The sequence below is a fragment of the Chiloscyllium punctatum genome, chromosome 17 (genome assembly GCF_047496795.1).
Source record: "Chiloscyllium punctatum isolate Juve2018m chromosome 17, sChiPun1.3, whole genome shotgun sequence".
NCBI classification, from domain to species: domain Eukaryota; kingdom Metazoa; phylum Chordata; class Chondrichthyes; order Orectolobiformes; family Hemiscylliidae; genus Chiloscyllium; species Chiloscyllium punctatum.
In genome coordinates this window covers 89,233,311-89,254,029 of record NC_092755.1, presented here as the reverse complement: position 1 = coordinate 89,254,029, position 20,719 = coordinate 89,233,311, and positions in this window count along the sequence as shown.

Genomic DNA, 20,719 nt, shown 5'->3' with positions numbered 1-20,719 from the left:
ACAGGAAAGATTTATAGGGAATAGGGCCAAAGGCACGGAAATGGGACTAGTTTAGTTTGGGAAACTTGGTTAGCATGGATGAGTTGTGCCAAAGGGTCTGCTTCCATGTTGTATGACTCTATAACCCACCTAACCTGCAAATCCCAGGATACCAGGGGGCAATTTAGCATGGCCATTCTACATAACCTGCACATCTTTGTGGGATGAAACTGTAGCATGTTGCAAAAACCCATACAGACATAGGGAAAACATGTAAACTCCACACAGACAATTACCCAAAGCTGGAATTCAACCCAGGTCCCTGGTGCTGTGAGGGAGCACTGCTAACCACTGAGCCACCGTGCTACCCTGAATGGTGTCTCACTAAAACATAAGCATGCAATGCTGCAGGGTTTGCTTTAGCAATAAAACAGAAGTTTATCAACAACAGAAATGAAGATGAAGTTGAATAAGCATTCCAATATAATGGCACTATTTCAAAGAAGAGATTGCCCCACACCCCATGTGCTGGTGAAGTTAAAGTCTTGTGGTGTTGCTGTCCAAGTAATGCAGGCTGGATGGCTGCTTTATAATGCAGAATGGGTCTAACAGCACTGGCTCAGTTCCTGTACCAGCTGAGGTGACCACGAAGGCAATGCAGACTCAACCTCACCTGAGGTTTGGTGACCATCAGGATAGACTGGATAAGCCAGTTGTCTCTCTCTAATGAGAAAGCAGCCTTACAGCCCTCAGGGAACTAGGGTATTTATCACCTCAGTAATGCTGAGGTGTTCTGAAGACCTGAGTTCAAATCCCACCCTCACAGCTGGTGATGGTGAGGTGGGGAGTGGAGGATTTAAATTCTAGACCATTAAATTAATCTGTCTCAGCAAGCTATCAGGTTTTTGTAAAAAGGCACCCTGAAGGAAGCCATGATCTGGAGATGCCGGTGTTGGACTGGGGTGGCCAAAGTTACACAACACAATAACACAAACAGTTATAAATCACACAACACCAGGTTATAGCCCAGCAGGTTTATTTGAAAGTACAAGCTTTTGGAGGTGGTGTTGTGTGATTTTTAACTTTGTCCACTCTGAGGAATGGAAGTCTGCCATACACCATGCCCAGAACCACAGCAATGCACTTGATTCTTGCCTTTTGAAATTGTAAAGCAAGTCACATGTTTAAGCATGGACAGCAATTGCTGAATTCTAGATCAGAGTGGTGCTGGAAAAGCACAGCAGTTCAGACAGCATCCGAGGAGCAGGAAAATCGACGTTTCGGGCAAAAGCTCTTCACCAGAAATAGAGGCAGAGTGCCTGCAGGATGGAGAGATATCTCTCCACCCTGCAGGCACTCTGTCTATTCCTGATGAAGGGCTTTTGCCCGAAATGTCGATTTTCCTGCTCCTCGGATGCTGCTTGAACTGCTGTGCTTTTCCAGCACCACTCTAATCTAGAATCTGGTTTCCAGCATCTGCAGTCCTTGTTTTTACCTAGCAATTGCTGAATCCTGCTTACATCCGATAAATAAATAAATAAATCTTTCCCTTCTTCCACACCCGCAATTCATTTCATTCAGCCTGATTCTTTCATGTCCGTTCTGCCAGCATCTGATTCTATGGATGGCTCGCCTCTGCTCCCTCAGCCATTTTAACGCTTTCCCATGAATGAGCATCAGTGCTGAGAAATTATCTAAGTGCCTCAAACCAATTCCATTGTAAGCTGCATCATACTGGAATCTGGTCCTGTGGTGCCCCTGAAAATCCATACACATGCGTTAGCAGGTAATTTTGTTTCAATTCATTCAGGGGATGAGTGCGTCGCTGGCTAAGCCAGCATTTATTGCCCATCCCTAATTACCCGGAGGGCAGTTAAGAATCAACCACATTGCTGTGGGTCTGGAGTCACCTGTAGGCCAGACTGGATAAGGGTGGCGGTTTCCTTCCCAAATTGGCATTCCTGAACCAGATGGGTTTTCTTGACAATGGAGTCTTGGTCATCATTAGATTCTTAATTCCAGATTTTAAAATTGAATTCAAATTCCATCAACTGCCGTGGCAGAAGTCGAGTCCACATCTGCAGAACAGTTCTGGAGGTGGGGTCTGTGGATTAACATCCAATGATAATACCATTAGGCCATCACCTCCCCACAGTGGTCAGCAATTGGGAGTGGCAATCTTTCCTTATCTTTTCCTTCAAGCACAGGATACTGAAGCCAAATGGCAATCTGTTATCACTAGCCTTGCTGACATCAAATCAAGAGGAGGCCTTTCAGCCCCTTGAACCTATCCCCACATTCTGTGGATGATGGCTGATCTGCATCTGAATGCTGCCTGCCCTTTGCTCCATTGTCTTTAATAGGCTAGTGAGCGAAATAATCAAGCAGTGATTTAGACTCCTTTGGTTCTCTACTTGTAGGGAAAGATAGTTCACTCACAGTTAGCTACAAGCGTTGGCAGGATTGGTATTTTTCTGGTGCCAATGTACAATGTGACAGTGTGTGCTATATCACAAAGACATCACAGTTTCTCTTAAATGAGATACACCAAAAAAAGGGAAATCAGACAGAAAAAGAAATTGCTGGAAAAACTCAGCAGGTCCACACCTTCTGTGGACACGAAGTAGAGTTAACGTTTCGGGTCCCTTCTTCAGAATTTAAAGAAAATTTTACCAGAATAGGACAGCTTTTAAAATACTCTGTGCATTTGCAATCTGGAATGGAAAGAGTTAAAATTGCCGTTCTGCACATTTTGCTGCTGGGTGTGTTTGGAGATTATCAGATTAAATGGTTACTTATTAAAAAGATGAAAGTGTAGGGAGAGGATTTATAAACATGATGCAGTTCGAGGCTCAAAGACAATGCACAGTCGAACTCTCCAATCTTAAAGCACATGATGCTGTAAGTATCTCTGAGATACCACATGACCTTAACAGATTGACTGAGCTGATCTTCATTCCTAACCTTTGCCTGATGATCAGCAGCAGTCAGGCTGCGATTATTCAATTAGGGAAGGGCTTTGCTTGCAGCTTTCATCCAGTATGTGAGAGGACCCAATTAATCTCTCGAACAGTGTGGGAGGAACCTACTCCCTGTGCCTCAGTTGGTGTGTGATGGGACAGATCACCATTTGATTTGGATCAACGCCCTAAAAGATTGAACAGAATTTTGCCTTTTGATGTCAAAGTCGATTGGGTGTCACAGTCACCTATGCGACAACATTTTATTTTATTCATTTGTGGGGCATTTACTACCCATCCCTAATCGCCCTGGAGAAAGTGGTGGTGAGCTGCCTTCTTGAGCTCATCTGCTGTGGATTGAACCACAATACCATTAGGGAGGGAATTCCAGGACTTTGACCCAGTGACAGTGAAGAAATAGTGCTATATTTCCAAGTCGGGATGGTGAGAGGCTTGATTGGGAACTTGCAGGTGATGGTATTCCCATGTATCTGCTGCCCTTGTTCTTCTAGATAGAAGTGGTCATGGAGTTGGAAGGTGCTGTCTAAGGATCTTTGGCAAATTTCTGCAGTGCATCTCATAGATGATACGTACTGCTGCCACAGAATGTCAGTGAGGAGGGAGTGGATGTTTATGGATTGGACAATCAGTGATAGGCCTGCAATCAAACTGAGGACTCTCAAAGGTGGAGGACCATTGAGAGGCCTCCTGGGATTGAAAGAGCTGCAGATATCTGGGTTACCAGGTATCCCAGTTTTCCAGGGAGAAGCTCATTCATGAAGAATGACTTATGCCTGTAACGTCGATACTCCTGCTGCTTGGATGCTGCTTACCTGTAGTGTTTTTCCAGCACCGCACTCCCGATCCCAGTTTTCCCAGACTGTCCAGTTTTTCACTAATCATTCCAGGGACCTGGTAGGCTTTCCTCAAATTTTTTGAATGTTGTGATTTTCAGTTTCTCTGAGAGCCCCACGCTCATACTCAAATCACCGTCAGCAAACCCACAAAGGAACCTACTTTGCAGCCAGGAATTGGAAAGCCAATCATTCTAGACCTGGAGACAGTAATGCTAGGCACAGCTGACCCTAGTCATTGGCATTGGGAGCCAGGGGACAATCAACGTCTGGGTTCGAGGGACCAAATGGTCTATTTCTGCTTTTGTTTTGTATGTCCATCTGTTGAGATTCGATTGAAAATCCTGAGTTATTAAAATGCCCCTAACTGTGCCAGCTAGTCACTGTTTCACAGAGAAGCATTTGCATAAAAGGAAAGAGGAAAATTGGCATGGGATCCAGATCTGATGACTAAAACATGATCCTTGCTGGGAAGCACTCATACGGAAATATACAGTGAGGGCAGGATCAGGACAGGTAACAGACAGCTCAGCTCAGTAATGCACGGTGAAGTCAACATGAGGAACTGTCAATTATAATCGAATGAATGAATCCCTTTGGGGAGGCGTGGGGTAAAAAGGGAGATAACTTGGTGAAATATAGTATTACAAATCCTCCCTTTCTCATTTCCCTGTTTATTTCTGTCAGCTCCCCATCCCTTCCACGACTCTCCCAGCTTTACACAAAAGACACACTGGCCAGCTGTTCCTCCTCTCTCAATACTTCAGTATTAGTAATGCTGCTCATGAATTAAAAGCTTCAGATCTGCTAAAAAGAAAGCTCTTTCATTGCACTTTTGAAAAATTTAAAAGGGGTTGAATTCAAAACCGCTTATTTTAATTTGTGTTTTATGTATAATTTATAATTCACATTGTCTGTGAAATTAACCTCCCAGTCCTCTGTGGGTGCCATTTAGATGTTCAAAACCTGAACTCAAAAATTGCTCGGGCACCGTGCACTGTTGTAGATGTGTTTAATCTCCTCTCTGAAATTTGGAGGAGCGTATGAGGGGAGAGACACATAATCAAGGCTAACACTCCACTGATGGACTGCTGCACTGTTGGTGCAGTTATAGAGTCATAGAGTTGTACAGCATGGAAACAGACCCTTCGGTCCAACCCGTCCATGCCGACCAGATATCCCAACCCAATCTAGTCCCACCTGCCAGCACCCAGCCCATATCCCTCTAAACCCTTCCTATTCATATACCCATCCAAGTGCCTCTTAAATGTTGCAATTGTACCAGCCTCCACCACTTCCTCTGGCAGCTAACTCCATACCCGTACCACTCTGTGTGAAAAAGTTTCCCCTTAGGTCTCTTTTATATCTTTCCCCTCTCACCCTAAACCTATTCCCTCTAGTTCTGAACTCCCCGACCCCAAGGAAAAGACTTTTTCTATTTATCCTATCCTATCCATGCCCCTCATAATTTTGTAACCCTCTATAAGTTCACCCCTCAGCCTCCGACACTCCAGGGAAAACAGCCCCAGCTGGTTTTATTGGATGAAACAAACAACTGAGGTCCCATTTGCCTTCTCAGGCAGAAGTAATACTTCCTTTGTTGCACAAACCAGAAAGAAAAAAGCAGGGTTGGGTGGGGTGAGAGATTTGTTCTCCTTCATGCTCCCTCCAATATTCAAGCAACATCAAACACCACTGAGAATAGACCATCCCACTGCAGTGTGTGGGATCTTTAAGCCCTTTGGCTTTGGACCTTCCTCCATTACAACATCAACCAATGCTTCAACATCTCTTTATTTGGTTGCAAAGCACTCTGTGACATCCTGACATTGTGAAAGATGCTATGAAACTTTTAGCCTGTGTCCCCTGGATTCTTGTACCCCACAGCTACAAGCCCTCACTGTCAAGTATCAGACAAAGGGAATAACCACATCAGAAGGGGTATCAAAGATTGGTTAGTGGTTATGGAAATTAATTCTGCAGTCAGCAAGCACAGGAGATATAAACTCAAAAGGAGGCGTTAGTTTGGTGGGGGCATTTACCAAAAAAATGTCTTCAATGGGAATGTGGGCATTCTTAGCAGGGGGAGCATTTATTGTCCGTCTTTAATTGCCCTTGAACTGAGTGGCTTGCTAGGGCAGTAAAGTGTTATCTCGACGTGGGTCTGGAATCACATCTAGGTCACAGCAAGTAAGGATGACAGATTTTCTTACCAATCGGGCATTAAGCTGCTGAGTTTTTCCAGCAATTTCCATTTTTGTATCAGGTTTCTTTCATCCACAGTCTTTGCTTTACTTTAATCAATCATATCAGGTTTTTACAACAATCATGATCGCCACTCCAAAGACTAGCTGTGAGTTTTATTAATGGAATGATTTTATTAATGGAATTTTAAATACCAGCAGGTATTTGATGGCATTTAAACCTAGGCCCCAGACGTGAATCCTCTTGATTAGGATTTCTGCAACATGACTAACACCCATTGATTTGATATAAGGGATGGCGGTTGGAAAGCAAAATTCAGGAGAAATGTAAACAAAGTCTGTGGTCAGAGGGTTAATTTGCACGCAGCAATGGAAAAGCTGGCACTAGGGTGCCAGTTGCTCATGTTAACACCAGGTACAGAGGCACTCTCTGCTCATTATTTGTTGAGCATATGTTGCGTGACTTGTCACAATTGTTATAGTGCCTGAGCTGGACAGGCCAGTCATTGGTTTAACACTGAGAAGCTGTTTCATTACAATGGAATTGGTTGCTATTTGAAGTGAAGTGAGTTGTTGCTATCTCCTGATCCATTTCACCTTTACGATTATGAAATCATCGGAAGGGGGCAAGAGGGTTGTAATTGGGGGCGGCGTGGTGGCTTAGTGGTTAGCACTGCTGCCTCAAAAGACCAGAGTCCCAGGTTTGATTCCAGTCTTGGGCAACTGTCTGTATGGAGTTTGCACGTTCTCCCTGTGTCTACGTGGGTTTCCTCCGGGTGCTCCGGTTTCCTCCCACAGTCCAAAGATGTGCAGGCCAGGTGAATTGGCCATGCTAAATTGCCCCAAAGTGTTAGGTGCAGTAGTCAGAGGGAAATGGGTCTGGGTGGGTCACTCTTCGGAGGGTCGGTGTGGACTGGTTGGGCCGAAGGGCCTGTTTCCACACTGTAGAGAATCTAATCTATAAATTAATTGAGACCTTCTGCTGACATTACAAAACCTAGCGAAGCATATGACATTTTTGACCTCCCAAGTTTAAACATGGTTTTGTTCATTCTGTCTGGTATTGATTCTGAAATGGAAGGGGAGATGATGCCCTAGTGGCATTATTGCTGGACTGGTAATCCAGAAATCCAGAAAGAACAAAGAACATTACAGCACAGGAACAGGCCCATTGGCCCTCCAAGCCTGCACCAATCCAGATCCTCTATCTAAACCTGTCGCCTATTTTCTAAGGAACTGTATCCTTCTGCTCCCTGCTCATTCATGTACCTGTCTAGATACATCTTAGATGATGCTATCATGTCCACACCTATGACCTCCACTGGCAACACGTTCCAGGCATCCACCACTCCCTGCGTAAAGAACTTTCCACATATATCTCCCTTAAACATTTCCCCTCTCACCTTGAACTCGTGACCCTTAGTAATTGAGTCCCCCGTTCTCTGGGAAAAAGCTTCTTGCTATCCACCTTGGCTATACCTCTCATGATTTTGTAGACCTCAATTAGGACCCCCGTCAACCTCCATTTTTCGAATGAAAATAATCCTAATCGACTCAACCTGTCTTCATAGTTAGCACCCTCCATACTAGGCAACATCCTGGTGAACCTCCTCTGCACCCTCTCCAAAACATCCACATCCTTTTCATAATGTGGTGACCAGAACTGTATGCAGTGTTCCAAATGTGGCCAAACCAAAGTCTCATACAATGGGAACATGACCTCCCATTCCTGTACTCAACACCCTGTCCGATGAAGGAAAGCATGCCATATGCCTTCTTGACCACTCTATTGATCTGCGTTGCCATCTTCAGACCTGAACACCCAGACCTCTCTGTACAGTAATTTTCACCAGGGCTTTTTCACATACTGTATAGTTTGCTCTTGAATTTGATCTTCCAAAATGCATCACTTGCATTTGCCCGAATTGAACTCCATCTGCCGTTTCTCCGCTAAACTCTCCAATCTATCTATATTCTGCTGTATTCTCTGACAGTCCCCTTCACTAGCTGCTACTCCACCGAACTTAGTGTCATCTGCAAACTTGCTAATCAGATCACTCCTACTTTCCTTCAGATCATTTATATAAATCACAGACAACAGTGGTCCCAGCACGAATTTCCATTTCGAGAAACTCCCTTCTACTACTACTGTCTGTCTCCTGTTGGCCAAACAGTTCTCTATCCATCTAGCTAGTACACCTGGACCCCACGCAACTTCACTTTCTCCATCAGCCTACCATGGGGGACCTTACCAAATGCTTTACTGTATATGACATCTGTAGCCCTTCCCTCATCAATCAATCCTCAAAGAATTCTATTAAGTTGGTAAGACGTGACCTTCCCTGCACAAAACCATGTTGCCTCTCACAGATAAGCACATTTCCTTCCAAATGGGAATAGATCCTATTCCTTAGTATCTTCTCCAGCAGCTTCCCTACCACTGACGTTAGACTCACTAGTTTATAATTACCTGGATTATCCCTGCTATCCTTCTTAAATAAGGGGACAACCTGAGCATTTCTCCACTCCTCCAGAACCTCCCCATGTTCAAGGATGCTGGAAAGATATCTGTTAAGGCCACAACTATTTCCTCTCTCACTTCCCTCAGTAACCTGAGATAGATCCCAACTGGATCTTGGGACTTGTCCACCTTAATGCCTTTTAGAATACCTAACACTTGCTCCCTCCTTATGCCGACTTGACCTAGAGTAATCAAACATTTATCCCTAGCTTCAACATCCGTCATCTCCTTGGTGAATACCGATGCAAAGTACTCATTAAGAATCTCACCCATTTTCTCTGACTCCATGCATAACTTTCCTCCTTTGTCCTTGGGTGGGCCAACCCTTTCTCTAGTTACCCTCTTGCTCCTTATATACGAATAAAAGGTTTTTGGACTTTCCTTAACCCTGTTTGTTAAAAATATTTCATGACCCCTTTTAGCCCTCTTCATTCTTTGTTTCAGATGGTCCTACATTCCTGATATTATTCCAAAGCTTCATCTGTCTTCAGTTGCCCAGACCTTATGTATGCTTCCTTTTTTTCTTTTAGCTAGTCTCCCAATTTCCCCTAGCATCCATGATTCCCTAATCTTGCTATTTCTATCCCTTATTTTCACAGGAACATGTCTCTCCTGAACTCTAATCAACCTCTCTATAAAAGCCTCCTGCATATCAAATGTGAATTTACCTTCAAACAGCTGCTTGCAATCTACATTCCCCAGTTCCTGCCAAATTTTGGTACACTTAGTCTTCCCCCAATTTAGCACTCTTCCTTTAGGACCGCTCTCATCTTTGTCCATGAGTATTCTAAAACTTACAGAATTGTGATCATTATTCCCAAAGTAATCCCCACTGAAACTTCAACCACCTGGCTGGGCTCATTCCCCAACACCTGGTCCAGTATGGCCCCTTCCTGAGTTGGACTATTTACATACTGCTCTCGAAAACCCTCCTGAATGCTCCTTACAAATTCTGCTCCAGCTAGACCTTTAACACTAAGTGAATCCCAGTCAATTGTTGAGAAAATTAAAATCTCCAATCTCCTATTACCATCATTCTGTTGGTCCTACATCTGTCCAAAATCTGTTTACATATTTGTAACTTGATCTCACACTCGCTGTTGGGAGGCCTGTAGTACAGCCCCAACATTGTTACCACTCCCTTCCTGTTTCTGAGCTCTGCCCATATTGCCTCACAGCTCGAGCCCTCTGCAGTGCCCTCCTTCAGCACAGCTGTGATATCCTCTCTGACCAGTAATGCAACTACTCCAGCCCTTTTACCTTCCTCTCTGTCCCGCCTGACGCATCTATATCCTGGGACATTTAGTTGCCAATCAGGCACTTCCCTCAACCAAGTCTCAATAATACAAAAACATCATACTCCCAGGTACTAATCCAAGCCCTAAATTAATCTATTTTACCTACTACACTTCTCGCATTAAAACAAATGCACCTCAGACCATCAGTCCCTTTGCGTTCATCATCTGCTCCCTGCCTACTCTTCCCCTTAGTCATGCTGACTTTATTATCTAGTTCCTTACAGGTTTTAGTTACCTCTTTACTGTCCACTAACCTCCTCATTTGGTTCCCATTCCGCTACTACATTAGTTTAAACCCTCCCCAGCAGCGTTAGCAAAAGCACCCTAAGTAGATTGGTTCCAGTCCAGCCCAGGTGTAGACCTTCCAATTTGTAAAAGTCTCACCTCCCCAGAATTGGTCCCAATATTTAAAAAATTTGAACCTCTCCCTCTTGCACCATGCATTCATCTGCTTATTCTTTGCATTTCTACTCTGACTAGCATGTGGCACTGGTAGCAATCCTGAGATTATCACCTTTTGAGGTGCTACTTTTTAACTTGGCTCCTAACTCCCTAAATTCTCCTTTTAGGACATCACCCCATTATTACCTATATCATTGGTGCCTATATGCACCTTGACAACTGGCTGTTCCCCCTCCCCTTTCAGAATGTTGTGCAGCTGATCTGAGACATCCCTGACCCATGCACCTGGGAGCCAACATCATTAGGGAGTCTTGTTTTCGATCACAGATCCCTATCCACACCCCTTACAATTGAAACCCCTATGACTACAGCCCTTCCACTCTTTTCCCACCCTTCTGTACAGCAGAGCCAGTCACGGCGCCATGAATCTGGTTACTGCAGCATTCCCCTGGTGAGCCATCTCCCCAAACAATATCCAAACTGTTTACCTGTTTTGGAGGGCGATGACCTCAGGGGACACCTGCATTGCCTTCCTGCTCTTTCTCTGCCTTTTGGTTACCCATTCCCTTTCTCCCTCAGAAATCCTAATCTGCAGTGTGACCAATTCACTAAACGTGCTGTCCACGACCTCCTCAGCATCACAGATGCTCCAAAGTGAGTCCATCCGCAGCTCCAGAGCCATCATGCGGTCTAACAAAAACTGCAGCCGGACACACTTTCTGCACGTGAAGGAGTCAGGGACATCAGCTGTGTCCCTGAGCTCCCACATTGAGCAAGACGAACATAACACGGCTCTGAAATCGCCTGCCATTTTTAACCTTTAAGCTTCATAGAACAGTACAGCACAGAATAGGCCCTTCAGCCCACGATGTTGTGCCAACCACTGATCCTGATGTATACACCCTCAAGTTTCTGTGACCATATGCATGTCCAGTAGTCTCTTAAATGTCCCCAATGACCTTGCTTCCACAACTGCTGCTGGCAACGCATTCCATGCTCTCACAACTCTCTGTGTAAAGAACCCGCCTCTGACATCCCCTCTCTACTTTCCTCCAACCAGCTTAAAACTATGACCCCTCGTGTTAGTCATTTCTGCCCTGGGAAAGTCTCTGGCTATCAACTCTATCTATTCCTCTCATTATCTTGTATATCTCAATTAGGTCTCCTCTCCTCCTCCTTTTCTCCCATGAAAAAAGTCCGAGCTCAGTCAACCTCCCTTCATAAGATAAGCCCTCCAGTCCAGGCAGCATCCTGGTAAACCTCCTCTGAACCCTCTCCAAAGCATCCACATCTTTCCTATAATAGGGCGACCAGAACTGGACACAGTATTCCAAGTGCGGTCTAACCAAAGTTTTATAGAGCTGCAACAAGATCTCACGACTCTTAAACTCAATCCCCCTGTTAATGAAAGCCAAAACACCATATGCTTTCTTAACAACCCTGTCCACTTGGGTGGCCACTTTAAGGGATCTATGTACCTACACACGAAGATCCCTCTGTTCCTCCACACTGCCAAGAATCCTATCCTTAATCCTGTACGCAGCTTTCAAATTCGACTTTCCAAAATGCATCACCTCACATTTATCCAGGTTGAACTCCATCTGCCACCTCTCAGCCCATCTCTGCATCCTGTCAATGTCCCGCTGCAGCCTACAACAGCCCTCTATACTGTCAATGGCACCTCCAACCTTTGTGTCGTCTGCAAACTTGCTGACCCATCCTTCAATCCCCTCATCCAAGTCATTAATAAAAGTTACAAACAGTAGAGGCCCAAGGACAGAGTCCTGTGGAACACCGCTCACCACAGACTTCCAGGCAGAATATTTTCCTTCCACTACCACTCGCTGTCTTCTGTTGGCCAGCCAATTCTATATCCAGACAGCTAAGTTCCCCTGTATCCCATTCCTCCTGACCTTCTGAATGAGCCTACCATGGGGAACCTTATCAAATGCCTTGCTGAAGTCCATATACACCACATCCACAGCTCGACCATCATCAACTTTTCTAGTCACATCCTCAAAGACCTCGATAAGGTTTGTGAGGCATGACCTGCCCCTCACAAAGCTGTGTTGACTGCATTTAATCAAGCCATGCTCTTCCAGGCGGTCATAAATCCTATCCCTCAGAATCCTTCCTAACACCTTACAGACGACAGACGTGAGACTGACTGGTCTCTAATTGCTGGGGATTTCCCTATTTTCTTTCTTGAAGAGAGGAATTACATTTGCCCCTCTCCAGTCCTCAGATACGACTCCAGTGGAGAGCGAGGATGCAAAGATCTTTACAAGTGGTGAAGCAATTGCATTTCTCGTTTCCCAAAGCAGCCGAGGACAAATCTGGTCCGGGCCTGGCGACTTGTCAATCTTAATGTTTGACAAAATTTTCAGCAAATCAGCTTCCTCTATCTCTATCCATTCCAGCATGCACACCTGCTCTTCAAAGGTTTCATTCACTACAAAAGTTTGTTTCTTTCGTAAAGACAGAAGCAAAAAACTCATTTAGGGCTTCCCCTACCTCCTCAGACTCCACACACAAATTCCCTATGCTATCCCTCATTGGCCCTACTCTTTCTTTGACCATTCTCTTATTCCTCACATAAGTGTAAAATGCCTTTGTGTTCTCCCTAATCCGTTCTGCCAAGCCTTTCTCGTGCCCCCTCCTGGCTCTCCTCAGACCATTTTTAAGCTCCTTCCTCACCTGCCTGTAATCCTGTAGAGCTGAGCTTGACCTAGCTTCCTCCACCTTATGTAAGCTACCTTTTTCCTTTTGACGAGAAGCTCCACCGCTCTCGTCATCCAAGGTTCCTTTATCTTACCCCTTCTTGCCTGTCTCAGAGGGACATATTTATTCATCACTTGCAACAACTGTTCCTTAAACAGTCTCCACATGTCTATAGTGCCTTTACCTTGGAACAATTGCTCCCAATCCATGCTTCCTAACTCATGTCTAATCGCATCATAATTTCCTCTTCCCCAATTAAATATCCTCCCATTTTGCCTAATCCTCTCCTTCTCCATAGCTATGTAGAATGTGAAGCAGTTGTGGTCACTATCACCAAAATGCTCTCCCACCACAAGATCTGATACCTGTCCCGGCTCGTTTCCGAGCACCAAATCTAGAATGGCCTCTCCCCTCGTCGGCCTGTCAACGTACTGAGTTAGGAAACCCTCTTGATCACACCTTACAAAAACAGCTCCATTCAAATCTTCTGCTCGAAGGAGGTTCCAATCAATATTGGGAAAGTTAAAGTCATCCATTACAACAACCCTCCACATTCACACTTTTCCAAAATCTGCCGACCTATGCTTTCTTCCATCTCTCTGCTGCTATTGGGGGGGCCTGTAGTAAACCCCTAAAGAGGTGACTGCTCCCTTGCTGTTCCTAATTTCCAGCCATACTGACTCGGTAGGCAGATCTTCCTCGCCAATAGAAGCTTCTGTAGCTGTGATACCCTCTCTGATTAGTAGTGCTACACCCCCTCCTCTTTTTCCCTCCTCCCTATTCTTTTTAAATGGTCTAAACCCTGGAACATCCAGCAACCATTCCTGCCCCTGAGAAACCCATGTTTCTATTATGGCCACAACATCATAGCGGAGAAAGTGAGGACTGCAGATGCTGGAGATCAGAGCTGAAAATGTGTTGGAAAAGCGCAGCAGGTCAGACAGCATCCAAGGAGCAGGAGAATCGATGTTTCAGGCATCAGCCCTTCTTCAGGAGAAGGCCTGATGCCCGAAACGTCGATTCTCCTGCTCCTTGGATGCTGCCTGACCTGCTGTGCTTTTCCAGCAACACATTTTCAGCACAACATCATAGCACCAGGCACTGATCCATGCTCTAAGTTCATCACTTTTATTCCTGATACTCCTTGCATTAAAGCAAACATACTTTAACCCATCCCTTGGTTCCTTCCCAGGAAAATCCTTCCCACTAGCTGGTCTACCTCTTGCTATTGCCTCATCTGCATCAACTCTCACCTCCGGTATACTCTCAGGTTGCCATACTAGTTTAAACCCTCTCGAACTACTCGAGTAAACCTTCCACCCAGGACATTATTTGGAGATGCTGGTGTTGGACTGGCCCAGGACATTTGTCCCCTTCCAGTTCAGATGCAACCCGTCCTTCTTGTACAGGTCCCACCTTCCCCAGAAGGCATCCCAATTATCTACATATCTGAAGCCCTCCCTCCTACACCAGCTGCGCAGCCACGTGTTAAGCTGTGCCCGCTCCCTGTTCCTCACCTCGCTATCTCGTGGCACCGGTAGTAAACCCGAGAACACTATTCTGTTCGTCCTGCTTTGCAGCTTCCATCCTAATTCCCTGAAATCACTTTTTATATCCTCGATCCTTTTCCTGGCTCTATCATTAGTGCCAATATGTAACATGATTTCTGGCTGTTCGTCCTCCCCTTTTAGAACCTTATACACTCGATCAGAGACGTCCCAGACCCTGGCACCAGGGAGGCAACATACCTTCCGGGAATCCCGATCCTGACCACAAAATCTCCCGTCGATTCCCCTATCAGGTCCCCTACCACGAGTACTTTTCTATTCTGCCCCCTTCCCTTCTTTGCCACAGTGTCAGGCTCAGTGCCAGAGAACTGACTGCTATGGCTTTCCTCAGGTAGGTCATAGCCCCCTAGCAGTATCCAAAACGGTATACTGATTGCTGAGGGGAATGTCCACAGGGGATCTCTGCATTGTCTGACTGTCCCCTTTCCTCCCCCTAACTCTAACCCATCTATCCTTGTCCTGAGCCTTAGGAGTGACCAACTCCTGGTAACTCCTCTTCATTACCCCCTCAGCCTCCCAAATGATCTGTAGTTCATCCAGCTCCAGCTCCAATTCCCTGACACGGTTTTCAAGGAGCTGGAGTTGGGTGCACTTCCTGCAGATGTAGCCAGCAGGAGGAGCAAGCAACTGCCCTAGCATCCATACCCGACTTATCTGAACACCCACTCAGTACTAAAGTAGAAAGCTTAGTTCAAGTTGCTACAAAATTAATAACAAACTTATATTCAATAGAGGGACTTCAATTAGTTTTAACTTAGAAAAATGAATAAGGAAAGACAAGAAAAGTTTTTGCCAATCATACAATAAGTAAAAAAGAAATAGAATACCTTATCAACACTCTAAAGAATACCTTTTTTTTGGTTAGAGGAGGAGGGTGGGTGGGAGACACTTAAATGTGTAGCGTCTCGGGTTCAGCTGCTGCCCAAATATATCGGTTCACTCACCTTCCCAGAGCGCAATTTGACTGCTCCTACTCAGCTCCTCACTCTCACCACTCTCACTGCTCCTGAAAATGAAGGCTGCTGACGCTCAAGGTAAGTCCTTTTAAGATGGACATTTACTTTCCCAACAGCCCTCTGGTCCTTGCTCTTGCTGCTCCCGAAAATTAGGATAATGTTCTGGGGACTTGGGTTTGAATCCTGCCACAGTACACTGTGGAATTTGAATTCAATTAAAAAACTATAATTAAGAGTCTAATGCTGACCATGGATCAATTCTTAGGAAAAACGCACCAGGTTTAATAATGTCCTTTAGGGAAACTGCCATATTTACCTGGTCTGGCCTACATGTTGACCCCAGACCCACAGCAGTGTGGTTGACTGTTAATTGGGCAAAAGTGAGGGCTGCAGATGCTTGAGATCAGAGTCGAGAGTGTGGTGCTGGAAAAGCACAGCAGGTCAGGCAGCATCCAAGGAGCAGGAAAATCGATGCTTTGGGCAAGAAGGGCTTTTCTGTGCTTTCCCAGTGCCACGCTCTTGACACTGTTAATTGGGCAAGATGAGCAATAAATGCTGGCTTAGCCAGTAATGCCTTTATCCTTGAAATGAGTAAAATAATAATAACTTTTTAAAAAATGTGTAAACAATTAGGGATTCTCATCTGGTATCCATCATTCAAATGTCATGTACTAGGCATCACAGCAGAGTAGTGTGGATGTGGCAAAGAGACTGTAACTCCCACTACATCAAACTGAGGTGAATAATACACGAACAGAAATTGTTGGAGATACTCAGCAGATCTGGCTGCATCTGTGGAAAGAAAGCAGAGTTACCGTTTTGAGTCCAGTGATGCTTATCTTCAGAACTGAAACATTAGCTCTTTTTCTCTCTCCACAGATGCTGCCAGACCTGCTGAGTTTCTCCAGCAATTTCTGCGTTTGTTTCAGATTTCTGAAATTCTTTGCTTTATTTTAGTGAATAAAACATGTTTTCTTCACTTCTCACATCACCTTGATGTGGTGAGAGCAGGGAACGGTGTAATTTCAAACAAAAAGGCTTTCCTTCAGCAGCAGCTAATTGCTGGAGGTTTATTTCATAATTAACTTATTCTACCTTGCATTTGCAAATCAGACAGTCAGTGTGAACAGATTATACTGTTCTCATTGGGAGACAGCCAATGTTGGGAGATTGCGTATTTAACTCTTCCCCTGCCCTATTTATCTCTGGGCCATGCCTCTATCATTCCTGAGGCAGTGGAACCTTGTTAATCTTAGACTTATTACAACTCCCCTTTTGCAGCTTGGCTGACGTGCCACTGTTTCCCTACAGAATGGGAATATACTGACATCATAGCCTCTGCCTACTTGGCTTGTCTCAGAAAAAACACTCGACGACCCAGATTAGCGGAAAACCATCCAAATGCTACTTAGTGATCTCTGGAAGTGTGTGAATATCAGAGTCGGTAAAGTATGGCGCTGGAAAAGGCACACCAGGTCAGGCAGCGTCTGAGGAGCAAGAGAGTCAGTGTTTCGAGCATAATCCTTCACCAGTCCCGATCAAGGGTTATGCCCGAAACGTCGACTCGCTTGCACCTCAGACGCTGCCTGACCTGTGTGCCTTTTCCAGCACCACATTTTATTGACTCTGACTCTCCAGCAGCTGCAGTCCTCACTCACTCCCTGTGAGTGAATATCAGGCAAGGCCAGGCACTTGTTTCACCACAGAGAACAAGGATGAAACTTCTTCTCCCAGAGGTCTCTGCAACTTTGGAGCTCTTTGCCTCAGGTAGACTCAGGGGTTGTTGGATATCTCTGACACCAACATATATAGGTTCTTGTTAGGTAGGGGTATCAAGGGCTATCGGGAGGTGGATGGCAGACAGATCAGCCATGATCTCATTGAATGGTGGTGCTGGCTTGAGAGGCCAGATGCCAATCCTGCTCCTATTTTGAATTTTTTATGATACCAAGCCTAAGTATCCCATCTAGTCAAATTAGACATCTTTCGCTATGTGATCTTAACCTGCCTTTTTAGCTGTTAATGTTATGCTTCTTAATTCCTTTTGGCATCAGCCTGGTCAAGTTGGAACCATTGCTGCCTCTGAGTTTGAACCTTGTGAATTCAAGTCTCACTGCAGTGACTTGAGCTGAATGTTCATACACCAATGTAGTACTGAGGGAGTGGTGCACTATCAAAGCTTTTGGATGAAAGGTTAAAGCAACGCCCAGTCTGTTCTCTCAGACAGATGGAAAAGACTAGTTCAAAGACGTGTAGGTGAGTGTCTTTGCCAGTATTTATCCCTCAGCCAATTATCGAGTTATAGAGTCATTCAGCACAAAAATAGGTCCTTTAGTTCAGCTGGTCCATGCTGACCATAATCCCAGACTAAACTTCAAACATTTCTTACTCCTGGACTTATCCAAAAGATTTTAAAAACTTGTAATTGTACCTGCATCTACCACTTCCTCTGAAAGTTCATTCCACATACCAATCACTTCCTGTCTAAATAAAAAGTTGCTCCTCATGTCTTTTTAAAACCTTGCCCCTCTCATCTTAAAAATAACACCCCCCAATTCTTGAAATTCCCCACCCTAGGGAAAAGACATCTGGCATTCACCTTGTCTATACCCTTCATGATTTTACAACCCTCTATAAGGTCAACCCTCAACTTCCTTTGTTCCAGAGGAAAAGTCCCAGTCTATCCAGCCTCTCCTGATAACTCAAACCTTCTATTCCCAGCAACATCCAGATAAATCTTTTCTGAATCCTCTCTAGTTTAATAGAACATGGAACATAGAAGAATACAGCGCAGTACAGGCCCTTCGGCCCTCGATGTTGCGCCGATCAAAGCCCACCTAACCTACACTAACCCACTATCCTCCATATACCTCTCCAATGCCCGCTTAAATACCCATAAAGAGGGAGAGTCCACTACTGCTACTGGCAGGGCATTCCATGAACTTACGACCCGCTGAGTGAAGAACCTACCCCTAACATCAGTCCTATATCTACCCCCCCTTAATTTAAAGCTATGCCCCCTTGTAATAATAATATCCTTCGTATAACAGGGTGACCAGAACTGTCCACAGTAATCCAGAAGAGGCTTTACCAACAGCCTCAACATGATGTCCCAGCTCAAAGGTCTGAACAACGAAGACAAGCATGCCAAACGCCTTCCTAACCACCCTGTCTACATGTGAGGAGAAAAAGCCTGATGAAGAGTTTATGCCCGAAATGTTGACTCTCCTGCTTCTTGGATACTGCCTTGCCTGCTGTGCTTTTCTAGCACCACACTGTCTACATGTGATGCAAACTACAAAGAATTATGTGCATGGACCCCTAGGTCTCTCTGTTCTACAATACAACCCAAGGCCCTGCTGTTAATTGTATAGGTCCTGCTCTTGTTTGTTTTACCAAATGCAATACCTTGCATTTATCCAAATTAAATTCCATCAGCCGTTCCTCAGCCAATTAACCCAATTGATCAAGATCTCCGCGCAATCTTAGATTTGATTTCAGTCCTGATCTTGCCTTTTACCAGTTCACCTGATGAGGGCTTTATAACTAAATAATCCAGTTGACCTGGTTATTATTGCACTGTTGTGTGTGGGAGCTTGCTGTGTCAAACTTCCTACATTGAAATGATGACGTGGCATAATGAGATTCATGTATAGCATGGTGATGAAATTGATCACATGACTCTGGCATCAGCAAAGAGTGAAGACACCTGCCTAGAACATACAGATGAAGGGGGAAGTCTTTGACACCACACTAGGGAGCTGTACTTAAGAACATTTTATGTGCACATGTAAAGAAAGATCTTACCATACATAAGGAGATCATGAGCCTTATGTTAGGTCAGAAGGAACAAACACCTCAGGGACAATGTGTGTGCCATGTCCCACAGTCCGAGATACTCCAGACTAGTATCACAATGTATAGTATTGGCTGAAAGCACAAAATCTACGTTTCTCATTGACTATAAAGAACGTTGGGATGTCTGGTGGTTGTGAAAGGCATTGTAAGTAATGAAAACAGAAATTGCTGGAAAAACTCAGCAGGTCTGGCAGTATCTGTGGAGAGAAAACAAAGTTGATGTTTTAGGTCCAGTGACCCTTCTTCAGATCTGATGGTGGCTAGGAAAATATTGGCATTTATGCAGAAGATTTGGTGGAGGGAGGGGGGGGAGCAGTAAACGACAGATGGAGATAGAGCCCAACGAGAGTAAAGCAACTGGACAAAGGACTGGGTAAAGATCAGCCAGGGAGAATGAATAGCTGCTAATTGCAACTATTAGTAACTGACAATGTTAAAAATCACACAACACCAGGTTATAGTCCAACAGGTTTAATTGGAAACACACAAGCTTTCGGAGCAACGCTCCTTCATCAGGTGATTTACACATGAAAGAAGTGAAACTATCACTGTATTCTAACAGATGAAAGGCTTAACAGACAATCAATTTTTCAATGTATAATTTCAGTTACATCACACTGCAAATTTTTGCTATAAATTCTGTGTTACAATCGAGCCCTCCACAATCACCTGATGAAGGAGCGTCGCTCCGAAAGCTAGTGTGCTTCCAATTAAACCTGTTGGACTATAACCTGGTGTTGTGTGATTTTTGACTTTGTACACCCCAGCCCAACACCGGCATCTCCAAATCATAGCTGGCAATGGGTTGTGAGTAGCCACCCGTGTGACGACAAGGCCTGGAGTTTGGGGATTGGGGTAGGGACATGGGAGAAAGTGCTCAAGCCTAAACTTGTTGAACGCAAGGAGGGGGGGGGGGGGGGGGGGGGAAGTAAAGGGCCAGATGTTACACTTTCTGTGATTGCGGGTGAAGGTACCATGGAGCTTTGGGGGTTTGCTGGGAGTGAAGGAGGAGTCTCCCAGAGGGAACAAGGGAAGGGAGGGGAATATGAGTTTGGTGGTAGCATCCCACTGGAGGTGGCTGAAATGGGGGAAAATCAGCAGGGGAGGCAATGCTCTCATGGCAGATGGTGGAATTTGAATTTAATAAATGTCAGGAATTAAGAGTCTAATGCGACCATGAATCTAATGTTGGTTGTCAGGAAAAATCCACCTGGTTCACTAATGTCCTTGAGGGAAAGAAACAGCATCCTTACCTGGTCTGACCTACATGTGACTCCAGACCCACAGCAATGTGATTAGATTAGATTCCCTACAGTATGAAAACAGGCCATTTAGCCCAACAAGTCCACACCAACCCTCCGAAGAGTAACCCACCCAGACCCATTCTCCTACATCTGC